At 41.4% G+C, this 26,331-nt stretch overlaps 1 protein-coding gene across 7 annotated transcripts in view; it reads right to left on the reverse strand.

Annotated features, from left to right (window-relative positions):
- Positions 1-26,331, reverse strand: part of fcsk (fucose kinase) — a 387,175-nt gene that overhangs the window by 295,642 nt on the left and 65,202 nt on the right. Inside the window, exon 2 of one of the 7 annotated variants that reach the window (XM_087996076.1) lies at positions 73-286. The exons of the other annotated variants lie outside the window; for them this stretch is intronic. The gene's annotated coding sequence lies outside the window, so the exon portion shown is untranslated. The remainder of the gene's footprint in view (positions 1-72; positions 287-26,331) is intronic. 7 annotated transcript variants of the gene reach the window in all.

Here is a 26,331-nt window from a genome sequence, read left to right on the forward strand (position 1 = left end):
GGATTCCAATCCTGAGTTTTACTCAGAAGTATACAATATGAGACACTGGATAAGTGAAAATGAAAGACTTACGTTCACATATACTTTTCGTAACCACTGTACATCTCAAGATACTTTACAGCCAACGCACCCTTTTTGAAGTGTAGTGAATGTATTAACGTGTAAACAGAATTAGGATTGACAGTGATGTTTCCAGAGTCCGAACAGCCCATTGGCGAGCTATGTTCACACCAAAAATATGTAGATTGCAAAGTATTAGAGTGCAGATTGAGCCTGGCAGTCAGACCTTCAGGAGTGAAGTTGTAAAGACAATAAATTGTTGAAACTAATGAAGTGAAATAGACAAATCTGGTCAAGTCATTCTCATCATTCTCCATGGCTCAAAGTAAAATGAAATGTATAGATTCAGACATAGCAGCTACTTACTCTAATAAGCCATAACTTAATTGGGCTGGGACTTCTTAGGCATTAAGAGCCTCTAAATAAGCTCCTGCCTGCTTCTAGCACAGCGTTGTCTTTTATTTTGGTTTAGCATTTGATGTGCATTCAGCCTTGCCCACAAATGATTTTGCAAATGGTCAATTGTAGTGGTTTCGGAAGTCTCTTCAAATTATGCTAACTCTCATGCACCTCACTAGTGGCAAATTATAAAAGTTGCTACGTTTAAAATTTACTAAGAAACAGACTGCTTTTTATTCTTAAGTGGGATGTGGACATTGCTGGCAAGATCAGCATTTGTTGCCCATCCCTAGTTGGCTGTGAATTGATTATCTGTCTATTTCAGATAATCAAATAGATTATCTGAAATCTATTTGATAATAAATGTACAATGTAGGCCAGACCAGGAAAGGATGGCAGGTCCCCTTCCCGAAACAGCACTGATGAACCAGATACATTTTTACAACAATTGCCAACAGTTGGACAGTTGCCATCTGTCATTTGAACCCATGTCTCCACAGCATTAGTGTGGGGCTCTGTGTTACTAGTCCAATGACATTACCACCTCTTCAATTAAATTAATAAATGTTTTGGATAGCTTTTGTTTTGAAAGGTCATTTTAAGTGAATTAAAATCAGGTTAGTCTCAAGTGGAAGAACAAACATGTTAAAAATCCGTTTTATAAAAAAACACCACTTTCAATTGCACCAGGATACCACCACTTGTAAATATAATGTATATATTTTAGTGTGATAGTTATATTTTAATGTAATAACCTGCATTTTTATAGTATTTTCAGCATCATAAAACCTCCCAAGAAACCTCACAGGAGCACTATCAACAGGTGACACCAAGCCATACAAGGAGAATTTGAGCAGATAACAAAAAGTTTATTACATTAAGTAGATTTTTAAGGAGCGTCTTAAAAGGAAGAAACTGGTGAAATGTCAGGCAGACAGAGAGGCACAAAGGAGCAAATTCCAAAACTTATAAGCTCACGCAACTGAAGATACAACTACCACTGGTGAAATAGTTAAAGTTGGTAATTTACAAGAGACTAGAATTGAAGGAGCACAGATATCACAGCAGAACGTTATCCAGAGACAGGAAGGAGCAAAACTATGAAAGATTGGGTGAAGATTTGTAGCTCGGGTGCTCGTTGTTGTGGTTCTGTTCGCCGAGCTGGAAATTTTTGTTGCAAACGTTTCATCCCCTGCCTAGATGACATCCTCAGTGCTTGGGAGCCTCCTGTGAAGTGCTTCTGTGGTATTTCCTCCGGCATTTATAGTGGCCTGTCCCTGCCGCTTCCGGTTGTCAGTTCCAGCTGTCCGCTGTAGTGGCCGGTATATTGGGTCCAGGTCGATGTGTTTGTTGATGGAGTTTGTGGATGAGTGCCATGCTTCTAGGAATTCCCTGGCTGTTCTTTGTTTGGCTTGCCCTATAATGGTAGTGTTGTCCCAGTCAAATTCATGTTGCTTGTCGTCTGCGTGTGTGGCTACTAAGGATAACTGGTTGTGTCGTTTCGTGGCTAGTTGATGTTCATGGATGCGGATCGTTAGCTGTCTTCCTGTTTGTCCTATATAGTGTTTTGTGCAGTCCTTGCATGGGATTTTGTACACTACATTAGTTTTGCTCATGCTGGGTATCGGGTCCTTCGTTCTGGTGAGTTGTTGTCTGAGGGTGGCTGTTGGTTTGTGTGCTGTTATAAGTCCTAGTGGTCGCAGTAGTCTGGCTGTCAGTTCTGAAATGCTCCTGATGTATGGTAGTGTGGCTAGTCCTTTGGGTTGCGGCATGTCCTCGTTCCGTTGTCTTTCTCTTAGGCATCTGTTGATGTAATTGCGCGGGTATCCGTAATGCAAAGGTTAGAACAAACAGTCTTACCACAAATTCAACCCAAACTCTGGGTCAGATATGTTGATGACACCTTTGTAATCATTAAAAACACAGAAATAGAGAAAACACACTGGATCATCAACGCCACACTCACAGGAATCCGATTCACGAGAGAAGAAGAAAAGGATAACCAACTCCCATTCCTAGACGTGATGGTACAGAGAACACCGAACGGAGAATTCACCACAAAGGTATACAGGAAAGCCACACACACAGACCAAGTCCTGAACTATGAAAGCAACCACCCCAACACACACAAACGAAGTTGCATCAAGACACTATTCAAAAGGGCCACAACATACTGCAGCACACCAGAACTGCAAAAAGAGAAAGAGGAACACCTGTACAAGGTATTTGCCAAAAACGGATACCCGCGCAATTTCATCAACAGATGCCTAAGAGAAAGACAACGGAACGAGGACATGCCACAACCCAAAGGACTAGCCACACTACCATACATCAGGAGCATTTCAGAACTGACAGCCAGACTACTGCGACCACTAGGACTCATAACAGCACACAAACCAACAGCCACTCTCAGACAACAACTCACCAGAATGAAGGACCCGATACCCAGCATGAGCAAAACTAAAGTAGTGTACAAAATCCCATGCAAGGACTGCACAAAACACTATATAGGACAAACAGGAAGACAGCTAACGATCCGCATCCATGAACATCAACTAGCCACGAAACGACACAACCAGTTATCCTTAGTAGCCACACACGCAGACGACAAGCAACATGAATTCGACTGGGACAACACTACCATTCTAGGGCAAGCCAAACAAAGAACAGCCATGGAGTTCCTAGAAGCATGGCACTCATCCACAAACTCCATCAACAAACACATCGACCTGGACCCAATATACCAGCCACTACAGCGGACAGCTGAAACTGACAACCGGAAGTGGCAGGGACAGGCCACTATAAATGCCGGAGGAAACACCACAGAAGCACTTCACAGGAGGCTCCCAAGCACTGAGGATGTCACCTAAACAGGGGACGAAACGTTTGCAACAAAAAATTTCCAGCTCGGCGAACAGAACCACAACAACTATGAAAGACTTTGAAAAGAAATGAGAATTAAAAAAAGAGATTTCCTTAACTGGGAGGCAACGTAGGTCAGCAAACACAAGGGTGAGGGATGACCAGAATTGTCTGAGAGCTTGGACAGAGTCAGCAGAGTTTTTGATCACACAAGTTCATGGGATACTGAACTCTAGAGGTGGTAGATTTTATATTTGCGATCGTGCAGAATTCCTGTTTTGGCAGAAACTTGAACAGTAGCAGCAATATCGGGTGAATTTTTCCAATTACTTGCAAAACCACAAGTCTGTTCCATTATGACTTGAAGGCAGAGTAATAGCTTCTGGTTAGATTCACACTGCAGTATCGTTTATTGCAAGTCTAAATAGCAGAAATCCATATCCAGAAATTGAAGATGTTAGGCCAACAAATCTTTTGATGCGGATTAAAAAGAATCTGGCTTTGCACATCAAATACACTGGCGTGCCAACATAAATACCAGGAGCTAGTATTGGCTTGAAAGGAAAATTAGATAGCTTTTGATTAGCAGCAGATACAATATTTCACAATGTTCCATATAATCTATTTTCTGACTCCACAAGAAATACTATATATTGAGAGCAGCTCCCACAGAGGAACAAAATACCGTACAGTGTCAGTAGTTTTTAATTGTTTACTGAAATGTGGGGGTTGCTGGAAAGATCAGTAGTTTTTATCCAAACTGAATTAATCATAAATGGAATGGCTTGTGAGGCCATTTCAGGGGGCACACGAGAGTCCACAACATTACCATGGATCTATAGTCACAGATAGGCTCGGTAAGAAGGGCAGATTTTCTTCATAAAGGTGAGCCAGAAGAGTAAGACAATTGATGATCGTTGTCAATTCAACCTCAATTTTTCGAATTAAATTTCACTAGTTGCCCAGGTCAGTAGATGAACCCAATGTCGCCAAAGTAATTTAACCAGAGCCGCTGTACTACTGGCCCAGGACATTATTATTACTACCATAATTTCCCACTTATCAATGCTTTGCTAAGAGAGCATTTTGAAGGTTCTATTTATTTTATTTCAGCAAGGTCTGGAAACAGAATTAAAGTATCATGAATGAAAATCACATCAAATGGAAAGATTTCTTCTGACATATACATCTGAAAATAAAGTTGTTTTCAATGATAAAAGAAATCATATTACGCTCTGTAATCCTCTAAAGCCTTCACTGATTTCCATTTGTTTAATGAATTCTTTGTTCAGTGATCAAACTGAAGGAAAACTGCAATGAAGAGCTAAATAGAGGAATATAATAAAATGAATAACACAGGTGCTGTAAATCTGAAATATTGAAAGTCAGTCTTGTCCAAAATGGGACTGCAGTTTTAACATTTTGGGGGAAGAAGGTCCACTGAAATATTAACCAGTCTTTCCTTTTTTGGAAGCTAGCAAGCCTATTGTTCTTTTCTATTTTCTTTTCTTATTTTAAACTGTTTTGACTTTCTAGGAACTTGCAAGACATTGGACAGGACAGGGACCAAAGCTCATAGGAATCCAATCGCTGTATGAACGGTCTGATGTTTGCACATGTTTCGTAATTTTTTTTAAAAAATCACTCATGGGAAGTGGATGTCACTAGCTGGACCAGTACTATATATTGAGAGCAGCTCCCACAGAGGAACAAAATACCGTACAGTGTCAGTAGTTTTTAATTGTTTACTGAAATGTGGGAGTTGCTGGAAAGATCAGTAGTTTTTTATGAATTAATCATAAATGGAATGGCTTGTGAGGCCATTTCAGGGGGCACACGAGAGTCCACAACATTACCAAGGATCTATAGTCACAGATAGGCTCGGTAAGAAGGGGAAATTTTCTTCATAAAGGTGAGCCAGAAGAGTAAGACAATTGATGATATTTGTCAATTCAACTTCAATTTTTCAAATTCAATTTCAGTATTTATTGCCCATCCTTAGCTGCTTTTGAGAAGGGGGTAGTGAGTTGCCTTCGTGAAGCACTGAAGGTGCTCAAGGTAAACCCTATTTGTGAGGGAGTTCTAGGATTTTGACTTAGTAACACTGAAAGAAGAGTGATATATTTCTAAATCGCCTTGACTTCTGGGCAAGATTGTAGAACAACTGCAGTATGTTAAGTTTACATAGGTGTTGGCTTGTTTACACATTCATTTCTGAATCAGGGGGTTATGGATCCAAACCCCATTCCAGGGACTTAAGGATATAATTTAAGAAGACATTTCAATAAAAAGACAAAATCACGATAATTCCAGATTGCTTTCTCATTAGACAGAGACAGATAACTGGTGGTGAGTTTAACCTGGGTGGTCATCACGTCTCAGGCAAAGGGTGAGGTTGAAAATGCAGGGCCTTCGTGGTGACCTTAGATAATGTGGGAACTGAACCATGCAGTTGGTACCACACTGCATCATAAACCTGCCATCCAACCAACTGAGCTAAATGACCCCCAAGAATCAGAAGTTCTTTTTGATAAAATAAAAAACGCAGATATTGGAAACTGGAAACAAAAAAAGAGAAATTGCTCAAGAAGCTCAGCAGTTCTCTAACTGCTCGTTGGATGCTGCCTGAACTGCTGTGCTCTTCCAGCACCACTGACCCAGAATCTGGTTTCCAGCATCTGCAGTCATTGTTTTTACCGTGTGGAGAGAAAGCAGAGTTAAAGTTTCGGGTCCAGTGTCCCTTCTTCAGAAATCAGTTTTTCCCTGAATTACAACAAGAATTGTTAAGTTGCCACAGTCTTACCAGGCCATGGGGATGCTCTCTCATTAGAGAGAGATGACTGGTAGTTTAACCAGAGGATTGCCATACAGAGGTCAAGAAGTAGAGTCCTTCCTAGTAATTTCAGCCTGTGCAGGAATTGATTCCAGGATATTCGTGTCACTCAGCGCTGCAAACTGGTTATCCAACCAACTGAACTAACTGACCGCCTTACAACAATGTCTTTACTTTAAAAGAGATTATTTGGCTTCGAAGTACATCAGGACATTCTTTGATCATGACAGCAAGTGCTGGAAGTACTAGTTCTTCTTTCCAATTGACATGATAAATGTAACAAGAAAAATATGTCTGGCTTCGCACCCAATATTTCCCCTTTTATCAGCTGAACATTATTTCTTCAAAGAGCTCCAATAAATTGGTTAAACTTGACCTTCCTCTCTCAAAACCATGCTGACTCTGCTCAATTTATCAAATGCCATGCTATAACTTCTTTAATAATAGTTCCTAACATCCTCTTCATGACCAATATTAAACTAAGTGGACCTTGGTTTCCAGCTTCAGTCTCTTTTGGAAGAAGTGAGTTACCTATGCTATTTTCCAATTAAACGGGAGAACTCATGAATCAAGAGAATTTAGGAAAATTAAAACCAATGCACTAGCTATCTAACTAGCCACTTCATTTTAAGACCCCAGGATGAAGTCCATCAGGATCCAGGAAATGGTCAGCCTGCAGCACCAACATCTTGCTCTGCACCAGTTCCCTGGTGATTGTGACTTTGCATTCCATCCTCCCTTCCATTTCCTGGGTTACAGCTGTGGGATATACTTGTATCTTCTATAAGTGCTGACTAATGGAAGAATCCTGTTCAATTCATTTGCTATCTCTTTACATTTCCTTATTAACTCCCAGACTCAATCGCAATATGACTAATACCCAATTTGTTAACTCTTTTCTTTTATAACTAAGGAAATTCTTACTAACTGCTTTTGTACTTTGACTTAGCTTTCTACTGTCCTTTAATTTTTCCTTCCTTATTTATTATTTAGTAATTCATTGCTCTTTTTCATATCTGTCTCATCTTCTGACTTGCCAATCATGTGTTATTAAATGTTTCTGCTATAAGTTTGATACGACCTTTTAGTTGTTTAGTTCACCATGGAAGATGAAGTATTTCCATGGCTATTTAAAAAAGGAAAAGAGCTAACACATTCAGCATTGGTCATATAGAAAGTGAGTAGGAGGAATTTATAAAACAAAAGTAAGGTCTTCACCTTAGAATACTTTTTGTTATTACAAGTGTAACTACTCTGCAAAATCTCATTAAATGTCTTCCAGTGCATTTCTATTGACCTATCCCTGAACATTATTTCTTAGTTTACTTCAGCTCACTCTAGTGTCATGGCCTCATAATTGACCTTATTTCAGTCTAAAATATTAATCTAAAACGCACACACTTCCCTCCCTTAAACTGAATACAAAATTTAAATCCTGTTATGAACTCTATTACCTTAGGGTACCTTCACAATAAAGTCATTACTTAATTCTATCTTGTTGCAGAATACCAGGTCTAGTATAGTCTGCTCTCTGGTTGGGTCTAAAACGTGCCATTCTAAGAAATTGGCTGAAAACGTTCTACGAATTCTTAATCCAGGGTACCTTTGCCAATGAATTTTCCTGTCTGTAGATACAGTAAAATTTTCCATGAATATCACTGCACCTTTCTGACAAGCTTCCATTACTACTTCCTTTATACTCCATTCTATCATGCAATTGCTATTAGGTGGCCTGTACACTACTCCCACAAGTGACTGCTTGCCTTTATTATTTCTCATCTCTACCTAAGCTGTTTTCATACCTAAGTTTCCTGAACTTAGGTCATCCTTCTCTATTGTGCTGATACCATCATTTATCAAGAGAGCCATCCTTACATCTTTTCCCAGCTTTCTGTCCTGCTTAAATGTCAATTACCTTTTCCTCCCCCCCCCCCCCCCCCATATTCAGGGTTCAATCTATGGCATCATTGGTTATCATGTGGTACTTATGTATTTATTTTTGCTCTTTTAGTTGCATATTTTGAAAGCTATGTGCACTTAGTTTTCTATGTGCCTTTGATTTCAGTCCTTTTGTAATCTTTCTAACCTTTAGCCTTACCTGTTGATTTACTCTTAGATTTCTACCATCTCTTCCTTCCTCTCATGGTTTATCATTTTCCACGTAAGAGAAAATTCATAACAGCTATCATTCTGTACTCCTCGCAAGGTCAATGTATCCTTCTGGTGTCCAGAACCTCTTACAAAATTCCATCTGTTATCTAATCAGGGTTTGTACCCATCCCTTCCAGCCCTTTGCACTTTAGCATTCTACTCATCCTTTTGGCTGTTTTCTACAATTTTCCATGACATTTTAAATGGTTCAATCATCTTGGCCCCACGACACCTAAAGCCTCTTTGAAGCTGTTCTATCTCCAATTTTTAGCATTTGGATCCTATTATGTTCTAATGTTTTTTTAGGGCTGAAGTGGATGGCCTCACATTCCTTATATTGAAATCTATTTAGCAAAGTATTGTCCATTCACTTTATTTAGATTAGATTCCCCACAGTGTGGAAACAGGCCCTTCGGCCCAACAAGTCCACACCGACCCTCCAAAGAGTAACCCACCCAGATCCATTTCCCTCTGAATGATGTACCTAACACTGTGGGCAATTTAGCATGGCCAATTCACCTGATCTGCACATCTTTCGACTCTTTATTATATCCCTTTATAATTTATTGCAGATCTTGAAACCAAAAAATGACATCAAGCTAAAATTTACAAAAGAGTTGGCCAGATGAAAGCTAATGAATGTAATCAACTGATGTGATTTTTCTTTTGTTTTGAAAAAGGCACAAGATGTCCAAAAGGAAGATATTGGTAACTTATGAATCATAAAATTAGGTCAAACTCACGAAATCAGCCAATATAAAAACAGATCTCAGAGAATTTACATTTATTTGGTCCAAAGTGTCAAACAGGAGACAAGCAAAGGGCACAATTTAGGAAGAACATGAAGTCAAAATGGCCGTAACAAAACTATCATTCTACTAGACCCTATAATACACACTAATGAACCAATTCAGCTGTTTAATCATTCGGTCTTTCCATCAGTCTTTTGTCATCATCTAGTGAAAGGTGCATGGAAATACAGCATTTTGGCTCCTTGAAGCAAAAATCTCTACCCAGCAGATTACATTTGATTTACAGAAGTTCTTATGGTTGAAACTTTATTGCTGGAACAGCACAGCAGGTCAGGCAGCATCCAGGGAACAGGAGATTCAACGTTTCGGGCACAGGCCCTTCTTCAGGAATGAGCAGAGAGTATTCCTCTCTGCTCATTCCTGAAGAAGGGCCTGTGCCCGAAATGTTGAATCTCCTGTTCCCTGGATGCTGCCTGACCTGCTGTGCTGTTCCAGCAATAAAGTTTCAACTTTGATCTCCAGCATCTGCAGACCTCACTTTCTCCTCGAAGATTTCAACCTACTGCGAATCCTCTTACAAGGATGCCTTCCTTGAAGAAGCTCTCTGCCTCTCTCTACAAAGATTTCAGTGAGTCCCTCTCTCACTGCACACCCCAGGTCATCTCCTCTGCACAGAAGTTCTTATGGCACAATGGTAGTATCACTACCTGCAGGTAGGGCCAGTTTCACGTCTCATCTACTCCAGAGATCCATCATAATGCATAAGAGGTTGATTAAAAATATCCACATTTGACTACCAATGTGATTTACTAGGTAATTTTGCTTAGCATGCGGGATATCATGACCAGAAGTAAAACTTTTCTCTTTTATCTTCAGCTTCCAGAAGCTAATTCAATGGAGTCCCAGGATATAGATTCAAACTTAAAGTCAACATTACTGAACCTTCACCAACAATTCATTATTGCATTACAAAGATTTTCATTCCTGTACATCTGTAAATAAGTTTAAATAGATATTTTTATCTGCTTCCATTTTGGTGGAATTAATGGAAAGAGCATTAACTATTTTAAACACAGATTCCCAGAGAAACTCAGTGGGTCTGGCAACATCTGTGGGAAGAGAAACAGAGTTAATGCTTTGAGTCCTGTTTGAATTTTCTTCAGAACTTCACTCAGTTCAGAAGAGGAATCACTCAAAACATTAACTCTGTTTCTCTTTCCATCTGCCTGACCTGCTGAATTTCTCCAGAATTTGTGTGCTTATTTCAGATTTTCAGTATCCACAATATTTTGCCTCTCTTTGACAATTTTACTAAATCTATTCCAATGTAACTGCATTCGAAGGATCAAAAAAAACTTTAATCGTGCTCAAGGCTTGCTAACTTTCATCATGATAAAAAGGATGATCACAGAACTAGAGAATTAAAGTTAATCTATGTTATGACGGTGTTCAACACTTTAAAGACTACACATTCCCATTCATTCACCAGTTAGGAATGCCTTTTCTTCATTTGAATGATAAAACAAGTTTTTCCACCAGACCAGAGATGAGCAAGATGAAGTACAGATAAGCAATCATTTGAACCACTTCACAGATAAAACGAGCTGTCTCAGGTACCAGTACCTGAAGCTTCTTTAAGCTGTGTTCAATACGAAGGTTCTGGACATTTTCACAGAATCACTGAATTGTAAAATGAATACATAACATAGAAGGAGTTCATTTGGTCAGTCATGTCTATGTTCTTTGAAACAGCAACTTGGCTAGTCCCATCACCCTACCATTTTCCCTTACTTTGCATTTTCTTTTCTCTTCAGGTAATTATCCCATTAAGTTTGTTTCTATGACAGCTTAAATTAATTTTTATAGACAGCAAAGGAGTTTGAACCAATATGTAGAACAAGAGTAAGATTCCATGCTCTTATATGGTTCGAGATTTGGTCCATTCAACTACAAAAATAATCAAGGTCAGCAGCCCAAGCTGTTTAGAAATCCAGTTTTGATTGCCACAAATCTCTAATGGGACAGTGCCTAAGAACTTAATCCCAAAAATCTTTAATGGAATGGAAAGCTTGAGCAAATCACAAACCACAAAGTCATGACTCAGGACTTGGCGCAAGGCAACAACATTCAGTGAACAGGAACATGCAATGGCTAGCATCGGTATGGAAGCCTATCCTGGGACAGGTCAGTCTGCCTTACTTCACTTTGCTAGAATTACAGTGCCAGAGCTCTGAAAAGAATCACCTCTCACCTTGATGAACATGGAGACTCAAGAAATAAACTAGTAAAAGTCTGTAGCTCGGGGAAAAAAAAATTGACAGAAGGATTTTAAAATTGTTGAAAGTGGTTAAATAAAAGTGATTTTACTGGCAGTCAAGAATTATCCAAGTATGGTATAAAAAATGAGCCTCGACTCAGTTGGACTACTCTCACATCTAAGTCAGGAGATTATGGGTTTGAATTTGACTTCAGAGACAAACTTACTATCTAGTTTAAGACTTCAGTGCAGCACTGAATTAGTGCATATTACTCAACATCTGTACTGAAACAGATAGTTTTCATCTGATTCAATGTTGGTGCAGTCAAGTGAACACAGCATCAACCACTCTGACAAAGCTATTCAGATATAACAACTCCATCAATGCTATTTTTTGGTGCGCCGTTCGCCACTGCAGGACATGTTAGAACTTTGGTCAAAAATATTGGGCTATCAGGAGTATCTTAAAAGAACGAGAAGGCAAGAGATTTGGGTGTAAAATTTAAACCTTAACCAACTGAAATAGAAGGGCCAGACAACCTACTCCTGTTCCTGGTTCTTATGCTCTAAATCATGGTTGGTAAGGATGAAAAGATGAAAATCAGAGGTGTGCAAAAGGTCAGGAAGAGTACAGAGATCTTCACTTGAGTAAAGCTGGGGGTCAGTATTGTGGCAAGTCATAAAACTCAGACAGAAGAGATGGCTTGAAAGACTCCAGACTCCCACCACCCTCTGGCTGACCATAAGATATCAGAGTAGAATTAGACCATTTGGCCCATAAAGTCTGTTCTAACATTTGATCATGGCTGATATGTTTCTCAACCCCATTTTTCTGCCTTCTCCATGTTACATTTGATCCGTGTACTAAACAAGAACCTATTCATCTCTTTCTTAAGTACACTCAGTGACTTGGCCTCCATACCTTCTGTGGCAATGAATTCTACAGATTCACCATCCTCTGAAAAATTCCTCCTTATCTGAGTTCTAAAGGATTATCCACTCACTCTGAGGTTGTGCCCTCAGGTCCTAGTCTCTCTAGGAGTGGAAACATTTTCTCCACATCCTTCTCCTCTACTCTCCTCTTAGTCTTGTACATCTAACCTTAAACCTATGTTCCCTGGTTATTGGCCCCTCTACTAATAGAAAAAGTGTCTTCCTATCCATCCTTTGTGATATTTTGCATCGCTACTGGGTTCCCTTCTCAATTTGCTGATCCAAGGAAAACAACCTGAGCCTATCCAATTTTTCCTCATGGCTCAGAACTTCCAACCCAGGCAGCATCCTGGTAAGTCTCCGCTGCGCTCTCTCTGGTACAATCTAATCTTTCCTATAATGTGGTGACCTGAAGTATATTATACCGTTCCAGGATTAACCTCCTCACTATTCTATGCCTTGGCTAATAAAGGCTAGTGCCCATATGGCTACCTAACCACCTCATCTGCCTGCCTTATTGTCTTCAGGGATCTGTGGATATGTACACCAATGTCCCTCTAATCTTCAGTACCTTCCAAGGTCCTACCATTCATATTATAATGTCTGCCTTGTTAACCTGCTCCAAGTGCATTACCTCACTTCTTTCCAGGTTGAAATTATTTACCACTGCTTTACCCAGATGATCAGTCCATTGATATACTCCAGAAATTTATGGCTATCCTCCTCATTAGTTACCACCCTACCAATTTTTGTATAATCCTAACACCTTGGGAGGTACAGTGGCACAGTGGTTAGCACTGCTGCCTTACAGCGCCAGAGAACCGGGTTCAATTCATGCCTCAGGCAACTGTCTGTGTGGGTTTTGCACATTCTCCCTGTGTCTGCGTGGGTTTCGTCCGGGTGCTCCGGTTTCCTCCCACAGTCCAAAAATGTGTCGGTTAGGTGAAAGTCAAAATAATTAATGTGCACCAAAAACAAAGGCCACAGCGCCAAGCTTACAGGAATCTACTGGAAACTATCGCTGTACAATCACCTTCTGCTTTCTATCGGGACTTAATGTGTCATTTTTGTATTGAATCCTCAGAATCTGCCATAAGCTTCACTTTGTTTCTTAAAGCAAGCATTTATATTTCTTGACATGTATGATTATCCAGTCTAAGTCCATCCTTTGTCTTTATAGGAACATAGTTGTTGTACTCTCACTACTTCATCCTTGTACCCTCCTTCCACTGCACTTAACCTGCAACTACCTGCTCCCAGATCACTTGGGCCAAATCATGTATGATCTTAGTAAAATTAGCCTTTCAAAGTTGAGAGCTTTTATTACTAGTTCATTCTTATCCTTTTCTATCGCAATCCTAACTGGGTTACTGTTTCCAAAATGCTCACCAACTGATACACTTCCCATAATTTCCCAGGCTTATTCCTGAATACTGGGCCAGAATTACCCCAACCTTGTTAGGTTATGCACCAGCTAAAACAGTTTTCCATCGTACAATTTAAAAGTTTTCCTCCTCACTACTTGCATATTAAAACATTAAAGTTAATATTTGTGTCGCTAAAATTTACCATTATTAAGACCTTTTCATCCTCAAATCTCTGAAATGTCATTACATATTTAATTCTCTAACACTTCTTGATTGTTTAGGGCTATAGCACACACCTCAGCATGCTTATCTCTTTTTTCACACTGTGCTCTCTGTCCCCTTCTTTTTGTACCCCTCCCAATCTTATCTGAATAGCAACAGGTCTGTCAACAGTCGGCCTGCTTCTCTGAGGGTTCTCATTTCATCCGCTCCTCTCAGTGATGGTGACTGCCTATCACAGGGTCCTCACCTCACCCACTCCTCTTCAATGATGTAACTGATCATTGGTTGAAGCTTGGAAAAATGTAAATCCAGCAGCTATCAGTGACCAAAACATGAATCAAGTTTGAAAGTGAACTTATCTTGCTGTCCAAGTGGATGCAGAAGACCAAATTTTAGAAAGAGATCAGAGACCGGGTGTTGTTCTACACACTCAGCTGAACCCAAAAGCAGCAGCCATTGTATGTTTGTAATGTCACTGCACAGCTTTTATTACTGAAGTAAGTTTCCTGAATCACTGCACTAGGCTTTCTCCTGTTGCCTTATTGGTTAAAGTCTCAAATGAAAAGAATATTGGGATGACATTAAATTGTAACTTAAAATTTACAAATGTCAAGCCTTCTTTACATGTCCAAAATATAGAGTAGAAATTAGAATACTGACAATTCAAATCCAAAGCTCAAACATGTTATCAATGATAAATGGTGTGTAAAGAAGGCCAAAGAAATCCAATGCCACGCAGACTTCCACAGTTCCTTGCAAGCCACCAAAACTATCAGTGAACCAGCAGTAAACAGCCCTTCTCCTATTCAATTAAACTTCTCAATCAAGAGTCAAAAGTTTCAGGTAAAGCCATCAACACAATCTTCAGGTAACATGAGCACCCATTTGTGTATGATTCCATCATCTGCTATGATACAAAAGGTTATCCAGCAAATGAACATTGCACGGTGTGGGGTCCAGACACCACTCCTGTAGATTCTGGATCAGTGGTGCTGGAAGAGCACAGCAATTCAGGCAGCATCCGAAGACAGGCAAAATCGACGTTTCGGGCAAAAGCCCTTCATCAGGAATAAAGGCAAAGAGCCTGAAGCGTGGAGAGATAAGCTAGAGGAGGGTGGGGGTGGGGAGAGAGTGGCATAGAGTACAATAGGTCAGTGGGGAAGGAGATGAAGGTGATAGGTCAGGGAGGAGAGGGTGGAGTGGATAGGTGGAAAAGGAGCTGGGCAGGTCGGACAAGTCCGGACAGGTCAGGGGATCGAGTTGCTGGAGGTTAGAAGCTAGGATGAGGTGGGGGAAGGGGAAATGAGGAAACTGTTGAAATCCACATTGATGCTCTGGGGTTGAAGTGTTCCGAGGCGGAAGATGAGGCGTTCTTCCTCCAGGCGTCTGGTGGTGAGGGAGCGGCGGTGGAGGAGGCCCAGCACCTCCATATCCTCGGCAGAGTGGGAGGGGGAGTTGAAATGTTGAGCCACTGGGCGATTTGGTTGATTGGTGCGGGTGTCTCGGAGATGTTCCCTAAAGCGCTCTGCTAGGAGGCGCCCAGTCTCCCCAATGTAGAGGAGACCACATCGGGAGCAACGGATACAATAGATGATATTAGTGGATGTGCAGGTAAAACTTTGATGGATGTGGAAAGCTCCTTTGGGGCCTTGGATAGAGGTGAGGGAGGAGGTGTGGGCGCAGGTTTTACAGTTCCTGCAGTGGCAGGGGAAAGTGCCAGGATGGGAGGGTGGGTCGTAGGGGGGCGTGGACCTGACCAGGTAGTCACGGAGGGAACGGTCTTTGCGGAAGGCGGAGAGGGGTGGGGAGGGAAATATATCCCTGGTGGTGGGGTCTGTTTGGAGGTGGCGGAAATGTCGGCGGATGATTTGGTTTATGCAAAGGTTGGTAGGGTGGAAGGTGAGCACCAGGGGCGTTCTGTCCTTGTTGCGGTTGGAGGGGTTGGGTCTGAGGGCGGAGGTGCGGGATGTGGATGAGATGCGTTGGAGGGCATCTTTAACCACGTGGGAAGGGAAATTGCGGTCTCTAAAGAAGGAGACCATCTGGTGTGTTCTATGGTGGAACAGCTCCTCTTGGGAGCAGCTCACCTTCCACCCTACCCAGAACGCCCCTGGTGCTCACCTTCCACCCTACCCAGAACGCCCCTGGTGCTCACCTTCCACCCTACCAACCTTCGCATAAACCAAATCATCCGCCGACATTTCCGCCACCTCCAAACAGACCCCACCACCAGGGATATATTTCCCTCCCCACCCCTCTCCGCCTTCCACAAAGACCGTTCCCTCCGTGACTACCTGGTCAGGTCCACGCCCCCCTACGACCCACCCTCCCATCCTGGCACTTTCCCCTGCCACTGCAGGAACTGTAAAACCTGCGCCCACACCTCCTCCCTCACCTCTATCCAAGGCCCCAAAGGAGCTTTCCACATCCATCAAAGTTTTACCTGCACATCCACTAATATCATCTATTGTATCCGTTGCTCCCGATGTGGTCTCCTCTACATTGGGGAGACTGGGCGCCTCCTAGCAGAGCGCTTTAGGGAACATCTCCGAGACACCCGCACCAATCAACCAAATCGCCCAGTGGCTCAACATTTCAACTCCCCCTCCCACTCTGCCGAGGATATGGAGGTGCTGGGCCTCCTCCACCGCCGCTCCCTCACCACCAGACGCCTGGAGGAAGAACGCCTCATCTTCCGCCTCGGAACACTTCAACCCCAGAGCATCAATGTGGATTTCAACAGTTTCCTCATTTCCCCTTCCCCCACCTCATCCTAGCTTCTAACCTCCAGCAACTCGATCCCCTGACCTGTCCGGACTTGTCCGACCTGCGCAGCTCCTTTTCCACCTATCCACTCCACCCTCTCCTCCCTGACCTATCACCTTCATCTCCTTCCCCACTGACCTATTGTACTCTACGCCACTCTCTCCCCACCCCCACCCTCCTCTAGCTTATCTCTCCACGCTTCAGGCTCTCTGCCTTTATTCCTGATGAAGGGCTTTTGCCTGAAACGTCGATTTTGCCTGTCTTCGGATGCTGCCTGAATTGCTGTGCTCTTACAGCACCACTGATCCAGAATCTGGTTTCCAGCATCTGCAGTCATTGTTTTTACCACTCCTGTAGAGATCAGTGAACTGGTGATCAGGAATTCTCACTCAAACTCTTGGACCTTTCTACGAAAACCCAGAAAGGTACAAGGCCATGGTAAGTCAATAATAGTCTGCTAATTATGATGGGAATTGTTTGATTTCTCTGTCATGGTTTCATTCAAAACGAATAAATAGTAAATTGAAAATTAACTCAAAAATAATTTATTTATTGTCAGATGTATTTTGGGACAAAATGCAGTGAAAAATGTTGTACGGTGCCGCCATCTTAAAACACAGAAAAATAAACCAAAATATAGAACACAATGGCATAAAAATAAAGACACAGAAATAGTGTGAAACTTTACAGTCCTTCTTGTTAAGTGAGCCTGGTGGTCAACAACAAGTACCTTTGCCATGCCACTGCTGCAATAAGAGCCACCACTGTTCATCGCCATCTCACCTCCACTGACGAACCCATCACCATGAGTCCTCACTGGACTTCACCAATGCAGCCGCCACCAATGCTGCCAGGTACCGCAACAGTCCACACTCAACTCCGTTGCCTTCATGAGTCCACTTTGGGCCCACCGCACCAATGCAACAACTGCTGATATCGCTGGGTCTTGTACTGAGCCAAAACGAGCCTTTACCACTGGCTCTATGAATGCGCACTGGACGCAGACGCTGCTGGAAACCCAAACTCGTTTTCACAGCAGCAGCCATGAGTTGGCACAAGGATGCTCATTTTGAGTCCATGCTAGGCCCACTCACCAACTACCATGTAGGGCTCATTCGTCACCATCCATGCTGTTGCCGTTACCAAGCACTTCAACAGGAGGTAAGTAAAAAGAAAAAAAAAGTGGACTAGCCCTGAGCTCAGGAGCCCTACTCCGATGCCATCTCACCAGAAAACATGGTATTACAAATTCTTATAATGCATGATAAAACATTATTCTGGTCAGATTTGTAAAATTCAGGATGGAAGATCCATTCCTGCCCTAGAAAATGGAAAGGTTAAACAGTAAACATAAATATTTAATTAAGTCCACAAAACCAGACAAGATACCACAAACCTGGACAACTTTACAAAGAAAGATCTTGCTGCTCAGGAAGGCTATCCTTACAGTGCTCCATCACAATGTTACCACACAGGTGTGCACAACTCCATCTGCCTTCTTGATTCACAGGGAGGCATTATGTAAAATGTGAAATTGCGCATTATCTAACTCAAGCTCTTAAAGAAAATAAAGTACGAGAGGCTGCAGGAAGGATGAAATTTCATGAAAGCCATTAAAACACAAAAGAAACTAAACGAAGCATATAATGTGGCAAAGAACAGTGGGAAGCCAGAGGATTGGGAAGACTAAAAAGACCATCAAAGGACAATGAAGAAAACATGAAGAAAGGAGAAGATTAAGTATGAGAGTAAGCTATCCAGTAATATTAGGAAAAGATTGCAAGAGTTTCTTCAGATATATAAATGATAAAAGAGAGGCAAAAGTGGACATTGGGCCACTGGAAAATGACCATGGAGAAGTAATAATGGGGAACACAGAAATGGCTGAGGAACTGGCTAAGTACTTTGTATCAATCTTCATGATCGAAGACACAAGTAATATCCCAAAACCAACTGAGTTCGGGGCGGGGGGATAGAGATAAGTATGGTGGTCATCACAAAGGAACAGGTGCTAGAGAAATGGACAGGTCTGAAAGTGACAAATCACTTGGACCAGATGGGTTACACCCTAGAGTTCTGAAGGAGATAGAAGGGAAGATAGTGGAGGCTTTAGTAGTGATCTTTCAGGTATCACTGCAGTCAGGGAGAGTCCCAGAGGACTGGAAAATCACTAATGTAACCTTCTGTTTAAGAAGAGAGTAAGGAAAATGATGGGAAATTATTGCCCATTAGCCTGTCCTCACTCGTTGGTAAGATTTGAGTCTGTTATGAAGGATGAGCTCCCTAAATACTTGGAAATGCATGGTAAAATAAGGCAAAGTTGGCATGGTTTAATGAATGGGAGGTCATGCCTGACAAATCAGTTAGAATAGTTTGAGGAAGTAACGAGCAGTCTAGATCATGAAGAGTCACTAGATGTTATCTATCTGGATTTCCAGAAGGTTTTTGATAAGGTGCCATACAGGAGGCTACTAAGTAAGATAAACGTCCATGGTGTAAGAGACAAGTTTCTTGCATGGATAGAAGATTGGCTGTCTGGCGGAAGGCATAGTGTGGGGATAAAAGAGTCCTTCTCGGGATAGAAGCTGATGACTAGTGGTGTTCCCCAAAGGTCAGTGTTGGGACCACAACTTTTCACTTTGCACATTATCGATCTAGATAAAGGAACTGAGGGCATTCTGACTAAGTTTGCAGAGATACATACTTCGGTGGAGGGGTAGGTAGTATTGAGGAGGCAGGGAGGCTGCAGAAAGTCTCAGACAGATTAGGAGAGTGGGCAAAGAAGTGGTAAATGAAATACAATGTGGTAAAGTTGAAGTCTTGTACTTTGGTAGGAAGAATAGAAGCATGGACTATTTTCTAAATGGGGAGAAAATTCAGAAATCTGAAGTCCAAAGAGACTTGGGAGTCCTAGTCCAAGTTTCTCTTAAAATAAACATGCAGGTTGAGTCAGTAGTTAGGAAGGCAAGTACAATGTTGTCATTCATCTTAATGATTAGAATATTAAAGCAGGGATGTATTTCTGAGGCTTCATAAAGTTCTGGTCAGACCACGTTTTGAGTACTGCGAGCAGTTGTGGGCCTCATACCTTAGGAAGGATGAAATGGTCCTGGAGCGGGTCCGGAGGAGGTTCACGAGAATGATCCCAGCAATGAAAGACGTAACATATGAGGAATGTTTGAGGACTCTGGGGCTATATTCGAAGGAGTTTAGAAGGATTAGAGAGGATCTGATTAAAATTTACAGAATACTGAAAGGCCTGGATAGATGGACGTTGGGAAGATGATTTCATTGGCAGCAGAGACGAGGACCAAAGGGTAAAGGGAAAACCCTTTAGAATGGAGATAAGGAGAAACTTCTTCAGCCAGAGAGTGGTGAATTGTGAAACTCATTGCCACAGAAAGCTGTGCAGGCCAGGTCATTGAATATATTTAAAACAGAGATAGATAAGTTCTTGATTGTGAAGGGGATCAAAGATTACGGGGAGAAAGCAAAAAAATGGGATTGAAAAACCAATCAGCCATGACTAAATGGCGGAGGAGATGCAATGGGCTGAATGCCTAATTCTGCTCTTATAGCTTATGGTCTAAATACAATAGATTAAAAATAGGCTGAACCCAATGTGGAAATAAAAGATAATTCAACTAACACCACAAACATGACAAATATTCTACACAATCATAACAAGCGATAACAAAGTTACAAGGGCTAGAACAAGCAAAGGGAAATTTTACTGTATACCATAACACTGCATGCTTCCATGAGCAACTCATGTAACCATCTTCAGCTGCTGCAATGACCTTCCATAAGATGTAGGCTATTGAGCACACTGAAGCATTATTCAATGAGCTCATGGCTTATTGGATTTTCCCATGTATATAATCCAAGTTTTTGCCACTCACTTCACCTGCCTGCAGGGTCTGTTGTCATCCTCACCACATGCCTTTCTACCTATTTTGACATCAGCCACAAACTTGGTGTAGTACAGTCACTTGTCCAAGTCATTTATATACATTTAGAAAATAATTGTGGCTCAGCACTGTTAATTAACAGGTTGCCATCTTAAAAATGTCCCCCTTATCCCAACTTTCTCTTTTTTTAGTTAGCCAATCTTCTATCAGGGAACTGTCCTGGATATTACCCAAGTTTATGCTGACAAGTGGGGAGTGACATTTGTCACCCAAGTGCCAGAAAATGACCATCTCCAACAAGACAGAATCTAATCATTGTCCCTTGACAATCAATTGCATTACCATAACCTTAATTCCCCCACTAGCAACATCCTGGGAGTGGTAACCTTTGACCAGAAATTGAATGGGACTAGCTAAATAAATACTTTGGCTATGAGTGCATGTCAGAGGTAAAGAATCCCGCAGCATGTAACTCATATCCTGACTCCACAAAACCTGTCTACCATCTGTAAGGCACAAATCAGGAAATGCTTACAATACTCTCTTCTTGCCTGGATGAGCAAAGGTCCAACAACAGTCAAGAAACTTTACACCATCCAGTATAAAGCAGCTCGCTTGACTGAATCACATCCACAAATATCCACTTCACTATCACCAATGCTCAGTAGTAGTAGTGTGCACCATCTAAAGATTAGATTACTAATTAGATTAGATTAAATTACAGTGTGGAAACAGGCCCTTCGGCCCAACAAGTCCACACCGCCACGCCGAAGCGCAACCCACCCATACCCCTACATTTACCCCTTACCTAACACTACGGGCAATTTAGCATAGCCAATTCACCTGACCTGCATATCTTTGGATTGTGGGAGAAAACCGGAGCACCCGGAGGAAACCCACGCAGACACGGGGAGAACATGCAAACTCCACACAGTCAGTCGCCTGAGGCGGGAATTGAACCCAGGTCTCCGGCGCTGTGAGGCAGCAGTGCTAACCACTGTGCCACCGTGCCGCCCAAATGCAAAAATTCACCGAAGATCCTTAGAAAGACCTTCCAAGTCCGTGACCACTACTTTCATGAAGGACATGAGCACCAGCTGCAGGTGACAGACACCACCTGCCAGAATCCCTCCAAGATATTCGGACTTCCTGACTTGGAAATACATCATCATCCGTTTACCAGCACTGGACGAATATCATGGAATCCCCTCCCTAATGACTTGTATACCAAATGATCTCCAGAAATTCAAAAAGGCAGTTCACCATCTTCTCAGAGCGACTAGGAATAGGAAATAAATGCCCACTACCCTTGACAATATATCCAATTTACATTATTGCTCCACATAATCCAGTCCCTTCAATATTTTAGTTGCTTTCTTCCATAACCTTTCAATAGTTAGAATATCCTTTCTGTATTGCAATGTTAGGTTCTTTTTCCGAGGTTTCGCACATGAGATGCAATTCACACACACCAACTTCTGCAAACAGTTAAAGTTTATTAAAGCCTGTACAAGCTAGGTGACCCCTTTGACACTCTTCGTAGACATGCAAAATCGAGTCAGAGGCCCCAAACAAAGGAAACACATCCCCTTTACACAGGTCACTTGGTAATGCTTACAGGTACTCCAGCCACTCACCCCCCATAACCACATGGTACCATGAGGTCATCCTCGGAAATAACGTAAATGTAAATGCCCTAATCCTGGGGAATCATTATGCAAATGATTTCCTGACTCAGTGATTACCCCAGATAACATAGATGTGATTTGTCCTAGCTTCAGGGTAGCCCCGTAAATGAGTTCTGGTTCCGTTACTTTCTCACACAATGTAGGTGTGATATGCTTCAGTATCAGGGGATGATCACACAAACAAATTTGATTTGCTGGGGAATGGTAATGAAAGCATTTCTGAATGGAAGGGACTGAATGAGAGTTTAATTTGATAATAGCAGTACAGTAGTAGTAAATGGCTGCCCAAATGAAGTGGGAGTCATCCACATTCCTGCATGAATGTTTCCCCCAACCCACTTCCGGAATGTTCAGCCTCTTGGAGAAAGACAGTACAGTTTAACCCTTTAACATTACATTAATGCCCTAACAGACTGTACAATTTACCTTTTAACATTACAACAATAACCAGAATTGAATTCTGAGTAGGGGTGCAACAAGGATTTATAAAGCGGTGGGATTACCTGGTTTTCTCGGCTCAATATTGCCTTTTTTATATGTTCCAACTATCTGAGATGCCTTATTCACTGGCACAAAGCACTGTCAATTTGTTTTTATATGCTGGACATAAGCATAAAACATTGTGCTGTTTAAGTGCTAAACTCACATATTTGTAGGAAACAGGGCTGTGTTTGTGACTGGAACCATCAGCATCAGAAAAATCCCAGGTGAAAGCTATATGCCCAAGATGCCATCTTATTCCCAAAACAGGCATGCAAGATCATAGAGTCTTATTCACCCACTCTATCATTCAATTAGATGTTTGACTATTTAAACCTACTCCATTTTCCCTCAAATCCCTTTGATTTAAATTTAAGAGAATCACTGATCCCCAACTTAATGTAACTGAGCAGTCATTGCCTTCTGGTGTTGAGAATACCAGATTCATCACATTCTGCAATAAGAAATTTTTCATCTCAATTAAATAATTGACTCCTTATTTTAAAATTGTGGCCCCTTTTTTGACATGAATATTTTGACATTTTTAATATCATTCACTTTCAACAACTTTCACTTGCTCTTAAAAGCAACCAATCAATCATTCAGGCATCACTTGCATTGAATTGTAATCTTGCAGCAATCAATTGATCTCAGCAGTATTGAAGGACAATCACTAGTTATAAACGAACCAAACGATCATCAAATGGCATCACTGCCATTTATTGGCATTGGGTGGAATGTCACAGCATTTCAGCATTTGCAGTTAGAATCGCTTGAATTACCCTTCAGCGCTTAGAAGCTAAGTAAAGAGAAATTAAGATAACAAAAGCAAACTACAGACAATGCTGGAAATGTGAAAGAAAACAGAAACAGCTAGAGAAACTCAGCAGGTCTAGCAGCATTTGTTTCAAATCAAATATGTCCTGTGTTCAGAACCATTTCTCTCTTCATAAATGCAAACATACCTGTTCAAGTTTCTCCAGCACCTTACTGGAAATTAAGGCAAAATCTGACTCAGTTCCACATACTGGCTGACATCAGAAATAATGTGCCATGCATTTTCTTAGTCGAAATGAGATATTATGTACTGTGTAAATCAGTTAACAGTGCACAGATCCTGTAGTATGGGTGCAAACACGTATGCCTCCCATGTAATTGTTCTGGCTCCTGTGTGTGGGTGTCCGCCAGTAGCCTCACCCTACCCTCTCTACTTGGCACTTACTCATTTCACTATTACTCATAAGGATTGGGCACAAGAGACTTTTATAAATTGAACTGTACACACTGACCAACCAGATGCAAGGTGGTGAACTCTTAACATCTGACCAGTGGTGATGATGATGGCGGACAGAGAGAGAGAGACACACACAGACAGAAGGAGGCAGCAAGTTGACAAATACTTTGTCTTTGTACGATTCACAAGACGGCAACATAAAAAGGAGAATACCAGTCCTAAGTGAATCAAAGTTAACCAGGTTCTAGCATGATTTGGATCAAGTAATGGAAGGCATGCAACTAATTAAGAGTGAATTGGGTTTTGGATTAGATTAGATTTGATTAGATTCCCTACAGTGTGGAAACAGGCCCTTTGGTCCACACCGACCCTCCAAAGAGCAACCCACCCAGACCCATTTCCCTCTGACCAATGTACTTAACACTATGGGCAATTTAGCATGGCCAATTCACCTAAGCTGCACATATTTGGACTGTGGGAGGAAACCGGAGCAGCCGGAGGAGAATGGGGAGAATGTGCAAACTCCACACATACAGTCGCCAGAGGTTGGGATCGAACCTGGGGCCCTGGTACTGTGAGACAGCAGTGCTTCAGATGCTTTTTATGCTTCTTGCCATTTTTGCGGCCTTCTATTCTTTTGATGATTATTATCAGTTTTATGGTTCTCATTGCATTTTATGATTCTCAAGTTTGCTGTTGTTTTTATAATTTTATGCATTTTTTAAAACAGACTGATATCCACATGGTGAATTAGTTTTATTGTAAATGCACACCTTCGCATAAAGCATCAGTTTTTAGCCTTCTTTTTAGGACACTTTCCCTATCTAGAAATCTTACTCACCCTTGCCCCTTTTCCACTGAGGAAGAATACAGCTCTTGTATTTTTTTTAAAATGCCTAGGAATTTGTCAAATCACACAATTAGTGATTATCAGACAATAACTTATAGTCATAGAGTCATAAACAAGGAAGTTTCTAAATCAGAATAGGGTCAGAGGGGGTGATAATGCACTTCAGCTCCTGCATTGCCCACCTCTTTCTAAAAGCTTTGAGAGTACTGGTGGACACTACATGCTCCCCCTCCAAGGACACCTGGATATAAATGCAGGCATTGAAGAGAAGCAGACAGTTGCAAATTACGATCCCCTCCACTCCCCACTGCTTTGACCTGTTGATGGCCATCTTAGCCAGCCCAGGAGGAGATCCTCCGAACTGCCCACCCTCCTCTGCTCGGTCTGCTAAAGATCAGAAGAACCAAGCTATTTTTTTCTTTTTGAACAACCCACTACCAAATCATCCAAATATTCAAGTAAACAAGTAACAATTGAATTTATTTGTTATGACACTGTTATGGAAAGATCAGACCCCCTCAGAATATTTTAAGGTAGCCTGACCCTGGCTTTTTCTGATTTTAATGGCAAATGTAAAGTGTTGTGTTCCAGATGCAATTTGACTTGTCAAACTACTCGACATTAAACAAAACACAATTTATTCAAACACTATAATTAAAATACTACAAAAGAAAGAACTTAGAATAACATCTCAATTGGAAAACTTATAAAAAGAAATAGTAACTATTACTAATTAACTGTTCCAATATAATAACATCCCATAAACATATCCCTTAGCAAAAAGGCAAATTCAGAAACAGAAATCTTCACATGCAATGCCCACCATGGGAAGAGAAACCCCAGCTTCTAGCTGTGATTGCGAGGGGGCAAAAGTACTTTGTCAAGACTCCAGCAGATTCTGAATCTAAAAGCTAGGAAATAAGTTAGAAAGCCTAGTCTGTGAGAGCTGGCCATACCCATCAAGGATGCTTCAATTGTTTCAACTTTAAAAAAAACCAAGGCTTCACAGCCTGTTTGACACCTCTCTTAAAAGATGCAGGGCAAAATACATCTCTTAAAGCCACAACTTTGGTATAGACAGGATTTGAAACTAGAACGTCTATATTCTGCCTCAGAAGGAAGATGCTGCCACTGTAACACAAAACCCTAAGAACCCAGCTCTTTCTTTGGAAAATCCACTGCCAATACAGTAATTCAAACAACTAAACAGTACCAATTAGCAAGCACTGCCCATTTGGGCCGATAGGAATTGAACCTAAAACACCTGGCTCAGAGGTAGGGACACTATTACTGTCAAAACAGCCTGAAGAACCCAGCCTTTATGTTTTTGAATAAACCTTTTGAATATTATGACATATCTCTGAAGCAGATAGAACCTGAATCTGAGCCTTCTGCTCAGGGGTAAGGACACTGCCACGGCACCATAAGATCCTAAAGAACCTGGCTTTCTTTTCTAATAACGGAACACAACCAAATGACATTTTATCCTACCACTAAAGCACCTTCTAACTATCACAACAAAATCACTCATGTTCCAATTTATTAATTTACATGCAAAGCCCATTA

Source organism: Chiloscyllium plagiosum, unplaced genomic scaffold (assembly GCF_037043375.1).
Source record: "Chiloscyllium plagiosum isolate Xiang-an unplaced genomic scaffold, Cpla_swu_hap1 HiC_scaffold_17, whole genome shotgun sequence".
Taxonomy (NCBI): domain Eukaryota; kingdom Metazoa; phylum Chordata; class Chondrichthyes; order Orectolobiformes; family Hemiscylliidae; genus Chiloscyllium; species Chiloscyllium plagiosum.